The 10,056-nt window shown below is 39.7% G+C and overlaps 2 non-coding genes across 2 annotated transcripts; both read right to left on the reverse strand.

Annotated features, from left to right (window-relative positions):
* Window positions 1-4,412: 4,412 nt before the first annotated feature.
* Window positions 4,413-4,485, reverse strand: TRNAR-CCU (transfer RNA arginine (anticodon CCU)). The gene has a single exon. It is a non-coding gene; the product is annotated as a tRNA-Arg (tRNA).
* A 4,485-nt stretch (window positions 4,486-8,970) lies between these two features.
* TRNAR-CCU (transfer RNA arginine (anticodon CCU)) lies at window positions 8,971-9,043 on the reverse strand. The gene has a single exon. It is a non-coding gene; the product is annotated as a tRNA-Arg (tRNA).
* Window positions 9,044-10,056: the final 1,013 nt, after the last annotated feature.

Consider the following 10,056-nt stretch of genomic DNA (forward strand, 5'->3'; position numbering starts at 1 on the left):
AAGTCTATGGAATCACTTATACAATACATTCACAACAAGCAATCCATGGATAACTCCCCTCTCTTTAAAGTCCTTACAACTATTCAAATATCTAATATACCCTCACCTGGAAGAACAACACAATGCAGACGCTAAACTCTCCTAACTTCACTTCACGTCACAACAAAATGCCCACTGCTCGAGCCAGCAGGAAACATCACGGCAGCTCAAGGAATACAACTGCACTTGCAGTTCTAACAACATCAACCCGAACGAGCATTTCCTTCTTCTGATATACATATTTATAGAGAGATTTTTAATGATCGGTGCTTAGCAGAAAGGAGATACTTATGGCAAAAGGTTTACTTTTTGCACACTGTAGATCATTACTAGAAAGATAGACTCTATCTGCATATTTACACATCATTTTTAATATGACTCAGAAATGTCATGCCGTTTTTTGAACAAATTATGACATGGTTTGTGAGAACGTCTAATTCAGCAATACAGCTTCTGCTTTCATTCTCCATGCCTGAAAACATAATCTTCCATATGAAACAACAAAAGACTAGAAATTTTTTGTTTTTTTTTTAGTGATGGCATTGAAATGTGCAGTAAGAAATAAAGTACCTTTGTCATACATAAAAAGGATAACGCAAGTCACCTCCGAGTTCATTCACCCCACAGAGGAATTCTGTCTTCACCCACTTTCCTCTATGTGATCACTAAGCTACTCGACAACTTGCAATACCTTTACAACATATGACAGGGTGTGTTTTATCCCACACATCCATTCAAACATATATCTTTTCTGCTCAGACATAAAACAAGCACATTTCTCCATTCCTATCCTAGCAGTGGAGAAACTGCTCTACTGTGGTACTTGAACAGGTGGCGGAGTAAAGTTTGTTGGAATTGGTTATTTTATCAGCACGCTTCCGTGCTAATGTTGTTAATAAGGAAGACCCTTAGGAAACTATATAAACATCTCCAAAATACATCTTCTTCCACCCCAGAAAGAACTCAAACCCACAATCCCTTTGTGAGTATTTGACTGCCTTAGAATTAGGCCAACGGGTTGCACAGGAGTGCTGTTAACCAATAGCTACAAACACTTTCTAAAAATACGACACATATTCTACATGTTTGTCGCTCCCACTCAGGTATAAAAGAAGTTCATATCACCTTTAAAGAGTCCCCAGCTGTGGTGATTAAAGTTTGAAATGGCTGCATTTAAGGGAACTAGTTAATCCATCATGCTTCAGTCCCACTGTTCTTACGAGTGAAGGACCTGGTGTGGCAGACTCCTACGATATAATTTGGCCATCTTGTTTGTTCACAATATATGCACTCTTAAGGGAACAACAGGTAGTACTAACAAAGTATTACAATCTGCGCCAAATGTATGCTCTAGGTTTGGAAAATTAGAGTTGGGCAAGGCTAAAACTAAACGTCTGCCTTGGCCCTTAGTTGGCATGGCAAATTTTCAAAATAGAGAGAGGACAAGCATCCCAGGCAGTGTCCCAATATCTCTCTAATGTCCTTGTTGAAACCAAAGGTTGTTAAACAGGACATACAATCTACATCAACTAAAAGCAGACAAGTAAAGCTGCCTTTCACAGGTGTCCCATCAACTTCTCAGTCTAACAACACCCCGGGTGTTTTGAAAAATCTATTTAACTGCCATCATTGAAACACCACCCTGCCCTCCCTAAACTCAGTTTGATTTCTAAGACTAGGGGCCCAGCGATAGTAGCATAAAATAGGGTGCACTGTCTTCCCATCTGCTGCACTTTTTTAGAAAAATACTTCTTTATCAACATAGCAGTTTCACATGGTATTTTTAATTATTCAACAGTTTATACATTCAAGTGGTGAAATAAGTACATGTTTTAATGCTAAATGGGAGACTGCCTGCGAGTGCTATCCAAAGGAGGACATAAAAAATGTCTAGCCAGAAAGGTGGGTTGAAATCCCATTCTCCAGACTGGGCCCAAGAGTAGGATATGTAGGCAAATGTTTTTGAGTTCCAGCACTTGTGTTTTGAAGGTCGATTGATGTTCCATAGCTCCAAAGTCTATGTAAAGCAAGGGCTGAATTGTGTGGTTTGTGCTTTGAAAATCTAAAAGTCAGGAGCTGAATGTACAGAGTTTCACCCCAGATGGAACTTGAACCCACAATCCCTGGCTTAGGAGGCCAGTGCCTTATCCATTAGGCCACTGGGACCATGTTGATACTCCTCTCCCCTGTCTTCCAAATACAAGATCCACTCCCTATCATGTGGTCTCTACCGCAGTTTAAGTCTATGGAATCACTTATACAATACATTCACAACAAGCAATCCATGGATAACTCCCCTCTCTTTAAAGTCCTTACAACTATTCAAATATCTAATATACCCTCACCTGGAAGAACAACACAATGCGGACGCTAAACTCTCCTAACTTCACTTCACATGTCACAACAAAATGCCCACTGCTCGAGCCAGCAGGAAACATCAAGGCAGCTCAAGGAATACAACTGCACTTGCAGTTCTAACAACATCAACCCGAACTAACATTTCCTTCTTCTGATATACATATTTATAGAGAGATTTTTAATGATCGGTGCTTAGCAGAAAGGAGATACTTATGGCAAAAGGTTTACTTTTTGCACACTGTAGATCATTACTGGAAAGATAGACTCTATCTGCATATTTACACATCATTTTTAATATGACTCAGAAATGTCATGCCTTTTTTTGAACAAATTATTACATGGTTTGTGAGAACGTCTAATTCAGCACTACAGCTTCTGCTTTCATTCTCCATGCCTGAAAACATAATCTTCCATATGAAACAAGAAAAGACTAGGAATTTTTTGTTTTTTTTTAGTGATGGCATTGAAATGTGCAGTAAGAAATAAAGTACCTTTGTCATACATAAAAAGGATAACGCAAGTCACCTCCGAGTTCATTCACCCCACAGAGGAATTCTGTCTTCACCCACTTTCCTCTATGTGATGACTAAGCTACTCCACAACTTGCAATACCTTTACAACATACGACAGGGTGTGTTTTATCCCACACATCCATTCAAACATATATCTTTTCTGCTCAGACATAAAACAAGCACATTTCTCCATTCCTATCCTAGCAGTGGAGAAAATGCTCTACTGTGGTACTTGAACAAGTGGCGGAGTAAAGTTTGTTGGAATTGGTTATTTTATCAGCACGCTTCAGTGCTAATGTTGTTAAGAAGGAAGACCCTTAGGAAACTAGATAAACATCTCCAAAATACATCTTCTTCCACCCCGAAAGAACTCAAACCCACAATCCCTTTGTGAGTATTTGACTGCCTTACCCATTAGGCCAATGGGGTTGCACAGGAGTGCTGTTAACCAATAGCTACAAACACTTTCTAAAAATAAGACACATATTCTACATGTTTGTCGCTCACACTCAGGTATAAAAGAAGTTCATATCACCTTTAAAGAGTCCCCAGCTGTGGTGATTAAAGTTTGAAATGGCTGCATTTAAGGGAATTAGTTAATCCATCATGCTTCAGTCCCACTGTTCTTACGAGTGAAGGACCTGGTGTGGCAGACTCCTACGATATAATTTGGCCATCTTGTTTGTTCACAATATATGCACTCTTAAGGGAACAAGAGGTAGTACTAACAAAGTATTACAATCTGCGCCAAATGTATGCTCTAGGTTTGGAAAATTAGAATTGGGCAAGGCTAAAACTAAACGTCTGCCTTGGCCCTTAGTTGGCATGGCAAATTTTCAAAATAGAGAGAGGACAAGCATCCCAGGCAGTGTCCCAATATCTCTCTAATGTCCTTGTTGAAACCAAAGGTTGTTAAACAGGACATACAATCTACATCAACTAAAAGCAGACAAGTAAAGCTGCCTTTCACAGGTGTCCCATCAACCTCTCAGTCTAACAACACCCCGGGAGTTTTGAAAAATCTATTTACCTGCCATCATTGAAACACCACCCTGCCCTCCCTAAACTCAGTTTGGTTTCTAAGACTAGGGGCCCAGCGATAGTAGCATAAAATAGGGTGCACTGTCTTCCCATCTGCTGCACTTTTTTCGAGAAATACTTCTTTATCAACATAGCAGTTTCACATGGTATTTTTAATTATTCAACAGTTTATACATTCAAGTGGTGAAATAAGTGCATGTTTTAATGCTAAATGGGAGACTGCCTGCGAGTGCTATCCAAAGGAGGACATAAAAAATGTCTAGCCAGAAAGGTGGGTTGAAATCCCATTCTCCAGACTGGGCCCAAGAGTAGGATATGTAGGCAAATGGTTTTGAGTTCCAGCACTTGTGTTTTGAAGGTAGATTGATGTTCCATAGCTGCAAAGTCTATGTAAAGCAAGGGCTGAATTGTGTGGTTTGTGCTTTGAAAATGTAAAAGTCAAGAGCTGAATGTACAGAGTTTCACCCCAGATGGGACTTGAACCCACAATCCCTGGCTTAGGAGGCCAGTGCCTTATCCATTAGGCCACTGGGGCCACGTTGATACTGCTCTCCCCTGTCCTCCAAATACAAGATCCACTCCCTATCATGTGGTCTCTACCGCAGTTTAAGTCTATGGAATCACTTATACAATACATTCACAACAAGCAATCCATGGATAACTCCCCTCTCTTTAAAGTCCTTACAACTATTCAAATATCTAATATACCCTCACCTGGAAGAACAATACAATGCGGACGCTAAACTCTCCTAACTTCACTTCACATGTCACAACAAAATGCCCACTGCTCGAGCCAGCAGGAAACATCAAGGCAGCTCAAGGAATACAACTGCACTTGCAGTTCTAACAACATCAACCCGAACTAGCATTTCCTTCTTCTGATATACATATTTATAGAGAGATTTTTAATGATCGGTGCTTAGCAGAAAGGAGATACTTATGGCAAAAGGTTTACTTTTTGCACACTGTAGATCATTACTGGAAAGATATACTCTATCTGCATATTTACACATCATTTTTAATATGACTCAGAAATGTCATGCCGTTTTTTGAACAAATTATTACATGGTTTGTGAGAACGTCTAATTCAACACTACAGCTTCTGCTTTCATTCTCCATGCCTGAAAACATAATCTTCCATATGAAACAACAAAAGACTAGGAATTTTTTGTTTTTTTTTAGTGATGGCATTGAAATGTGCAGTAAGAAATAAAGTACCTTTGTCATACATAAAAAGGATAACGCAAGTCACCTCCGAGTTCATTCACCCCACAGAGGAATTCTGTCTTCACCCACTTTCCTCTATGTGATCACTAAGCTACTCGACAACTTGCAATACCTTTACAACATATGACAGGGTGTGTTTTATCCCACACATCCATTCAAACATATATCTTTTCTGCTCAGACATAAAACAAGCACATTTCTCCATTCCTATCCTAGCAGTGGAGAAACTGCTCTACTGTGGTACTTGAACAGGTGGCGGAGTAAAGTTTGTTGGAATTGGTTATTTTATCAGCACACTTCCGTGCTAATGTTGTTAATAAGGAAGACCCTTAGGAAACTATATAAACATCTCCAAAATACATCTTCTTCCACCCCAGAAAGAACTCAAACCCACAATCCCTTTGTGAGTATTTGACTGCCTTAGAATTAGGCCAACGGGTTGCACAGGAGTGCTGTTAACCAATAGCTACAAACACTTTCTAAAAATACGACACATATTCTACATGTTTGTCGCTCCCACTCAGGTATAAAAGAAGTTCATATCACCTTTAAAGAGTCCCCAGCTGTGGTGATTAAAGTTTGAAATGGCTGCATTTAAGGGAACTAGTTAATCCATCATGCTTCAGTCCCACTGTTCTTACGAGTGAAGGACCTGGTGTGGCAGACTCCTACGATATAATTTGGCCATCTTGTTTGTTCACAATATATGCACTCTTAAGGGAACAACAGGTAGTACTAACAAAGTATTACAATCTGCGCTAAATGTATGCTCTAGGTTTGGAAAATTAGAGTTGGGCAAGGCTAAAACTAAACGTCTGCCTTGGCCCTTAGTTGGCATGGCAAATTTTCAAAATAGAGAGAGGACAAGCATCCCAGGCAGTGTCCCAATATCTCTCTAATGTCCTTGTTGAAACCAAAGGTTGTTAAACAGGACATACAATCTACATCAACTAAAAGCAGACAAGTAAAGCTGCCTTTCACAGGTGTCCCATCAACTTCTCAGTCTAACAACACCCCGGGTGTTTTGAAAAATCTATTTAACTGCCATCATTGAAACACCACCCTGCCCTCCCTAAACTCAGTTTGGTTTCTAAGACTAGGGGCCCAGCGATAAAAGCATAAAATAGGGTGCACTGTCTTCCCATCTGCTGCACTTTTTTCGAGAAATACTTCTTTATCAACATAGCAGTTTCACATGGTATTTTTAATTATTCAACAGTTTATACATTCAAGTGGTGAAATAAGTGCATGTTTTAATGCTAAATGGGAGACTGCCTGTGAGTGCTATCCAAAGGAGGACATAAAAAATGTCTAGCCAGAAAGGTGGGTTGAAATCCCATTCTCCATACTGGGCCCAAGAGTAGGATATGTAGGCAAATGTTTTTGAGTTCCAGCACTTGTGTTTTGAAGGTAGATTGATGTTCCATAGCTGCAAAGTCTATGTAAAGCAAGGGCTGAATTGTGTGGTTTGTGCTTTGAAAATGTAAAAGTCAAGAGCTGAATGGACAGAGTTTCACCCCAGATGGGACTTGAACCCACAATCCCTGGCTTAGGAGGACAGTGCCTTATCCATTAGGCCATTGGGGCCACGTTGATACTGCTCTCCCCTGTCCTCCAAATACAAGATCCACTCCCTATCATGTGGTCTCTACCGCAGTTTAAGTCTATGGAATCACTTATACAATACATTCACAACAAGCAATCCATGGATAACGTCCCTCTCTTTAAAGTCCTTACAACTATTCAAATATCTAATATACCCTCACCTGGAAGAACAACACAATGCGGACGCTAAACTCTCCTAACTTCACTTCACATGTCACAACAAAATGCCCACTGCTCGAGCCAGCAGGAAACATCAAGGCAGCTCAAGGAATACAACTGCACTTGCAGTTCTAACAACATCAACCCGAACTAGCATTTCCTTCTTCTGATATACATATTTATAGAGAGATTTTTAATGATCGGTGCTTAGCAGAAAGGAGACACTTATGGCAAAAGGTTTACTTTTTGCACACTGTAGATCATTACTGGAAATATAGACTCTATCTGCATATTTACACATCATTTTTAATATGACTCAGAAATGTCATGCCGTTTTTTGAACAAATTATTACATGGTTTGTGAGAACGTCTAATTCAGCACTACAGCTTCTGCTTTCATTCTCCATGCCTGAAAACATAATCTTCCATATGAAACAACAAAAGACTAGGAATTTTTTGTTTTTTTTGAGTGATGGCATTGAAATGTGCAGTAAGAAATAAAGTACCTTTGTCATACATAAAAAGGATAACACAAGTCACCTCCGAGTTCATTCACCCCACAGAGGAATTCTGTCTTCACCCACTTTCCTCTATGTGATCACTAAGATACTCCACAACTTGCAATACCTTTACAACACACGAGAGGGTGTGTTTTATCCCACACATCCATTCAAACATATATCTTTTCTGCTCAGACATAAAACAAGCACATTTCTCCATTCCTATCCTAGCAGTGGAGAAAATGCTCTGCTGTGGTACTTGAACAGGTGGCGGAGTAAAGTTTGTTGGAATTGGTTATTTTATCAGCACGCTTCATTGCTAATGTTGTTAAGAAGGAAGACCCTTAGGAAACTAGATAAACATCTCCAAAATACATCTTCTTCCACCCCAGAAAGAACTCAAACCCACAATCCCTTTGTGAGTATTTGACTGCCTTAGAATTAGGCCAACGGGGTTGCACAGGAGAGCTGTTAACCAATAGCTACAAACACTTTCTAAAAATACGACACATATTCTACATGTTTGTCGCTCCCACTCAGGTATAAAAGAAGTTCATATCACTTTTAAAGAGTCCCCAGCTGTGGTGATTAAAGTTTGAAATGGCTGCATTTAAGGGAACTAGTTAATCCATCATGCTTCAGTCCCACTGTTCTTACGAGTGAAGGACCTAGTGTGGCAGACTCCTCAATATAATTTGGCCATCTTGTTTGTTCACAATATATGCACTCTTAAGGGAACAACAGGTAGTACTAACAAAGTATTACAATCTGCGCCAAATGTATGCTCTAGGTTTGGAAAATTAGAATTGGGCAAGGCTAAAACTAAACGTCTGCCTTGGCCCTTAGTTGTCATGGCAAATTTTCAAAATAGAGAGAGGACAAGCATCCCAGGCAGTGTCACAATATCTCTCTAATGTCCTTGTTGAAACTAAAGGTTGTTAAACAGGACATACAATCTACATCAACTGAAAGCAGACAAGTAAAGCTGCCTTTCACAGGTGTCCCATCAACTTCTCAGTCTAACAACACCCCGGGTGTTTTGAAAAATCTATTTAACTGCCATCATTGAAACACCACCCTGCCCTCCCTAAACTCAGTTTGGTTTCTAAGACTAGCAGCCCAGCGATAGTAGCATAAAATAGGGTGCACTGTCTTCCCATCTGCTGCACTTTTTTCGAGAAATACTTCTTTATCAACATAGCAGTTTCACATGGTATTTTTAATTATTCAACAGTTTATACATTCAAGTGGTGAAATAAGTACATGTTTTAATGCTAAATGGGAGACTGCCTGCGAGTGCTATCCAAAGGAGGACATAAAAAATGTCTAGCCAGAAAGGTGGGTTGAAATCCCATTCTCCAGACTGGGCCCAAGAGTAGGATATGTAGGCAAATGTTTTTGAGTTCCAGCACTTGTGTTTTGAAGGTAGATTGATGTTCCATAGCTGCAAAGTCTATGTAAAGCAAGGGCTGAAATGTGTGGTTTGTGCTTTGAAAATGTAAAAGTCAAGAGCTGAACGTACAGAGTTTCACCCCAGATGGGACTTGAACCCACAATCCCTGGCTTAGGAGGCCAGTGCCTTATTCATTAGGCCACTGGGGCCACGTTGATACTGCTCTCCCCTGTCCTCCAAATACAAGATCCACTCCCTATCATGTGGTCTCTACCGCAGTTTAAGTCTATGGAATCACTTATACAATACATACACAACAAGCAATCCATAGATAACTCCCCTCTCTTTAAAGTCCTTACAACTATTCAAATATCTAATATACCCTCACCTGGAAGAACAACACAATGCGGACGCTAAACTCTCCTAACTTCACTTCACGTCACAACAAAATGCCCACTGCTCGAGCCAGCAGGAAACATCAAGGCAGCTCAAGGAATACAACTGCACTTGCAGTTCTAACAACATCAACCCGAACTAACATTTCCTTCTTCTGATATACATATTTATAGAGAGATTTTTAATGATCGGTGCTTAGCAGAAAGGAGATACTTATGGCAAAAGGTTTACTTTTTGCACACTGTAGATCATTACTGGAAAGATAGACTCTATCTGCATATTTACACATCATTTTAAATATGACTCAGAAATGTCATGCCTTTTTTTGAACAAATTATTACATGGTTTGTGAGAACGTCTAATTCAGCACTACATCTTCTGCTTTCATTCTCCATGCCTGAAAACATAATCTTCCATATGAAACAACAAAAGACTAGGAATTTTTTGTTTTTTTTGAGTGATGGCATTGAAATGTGCAGTAAGAAATAAAGTACCTTTGTCATACATAAAAAGGATAACGCAAGTCACCTCCGAGTTCATTCACCCCACAGAGGAATTCTGTCTTCACCCACTTTCCTCTATGTGATCACTAAGCTACTCCACAATTTGCAATACCTTTACAACATACGACAGGGTGTGTTTTATCCCACACATCCATTCAAACATATATCTTTTCTGCTCAGACATAAAACAAGCACATTTCTCCATTCCTATCCTAGCAGTGGAGAAAATGCTCTACTGTGGTACTTGAACAGGTGGCAGAGTAAAGTTTGTTGGAATTGGTTATTTTATCAGCACGCTTCAGTGCTAATGTTGTTAAGAAGGA

The sequence above is a fragment of the Pleurodeles waltl genome, chromosome 7, assembly GCF_031143425.1.
Source record: "Pleurodeles waltl isolate 20211129_DDA chromosome 7, aPleWal1.hap1.20221129, whole genome shotgun sequence".
Taxonomy (NCBI): Eukaryota; Metazoa; Chordata; class Amphibia; order Caudata; family Salamandridae; genus Pleurodeles; species Pleurodeles waltl.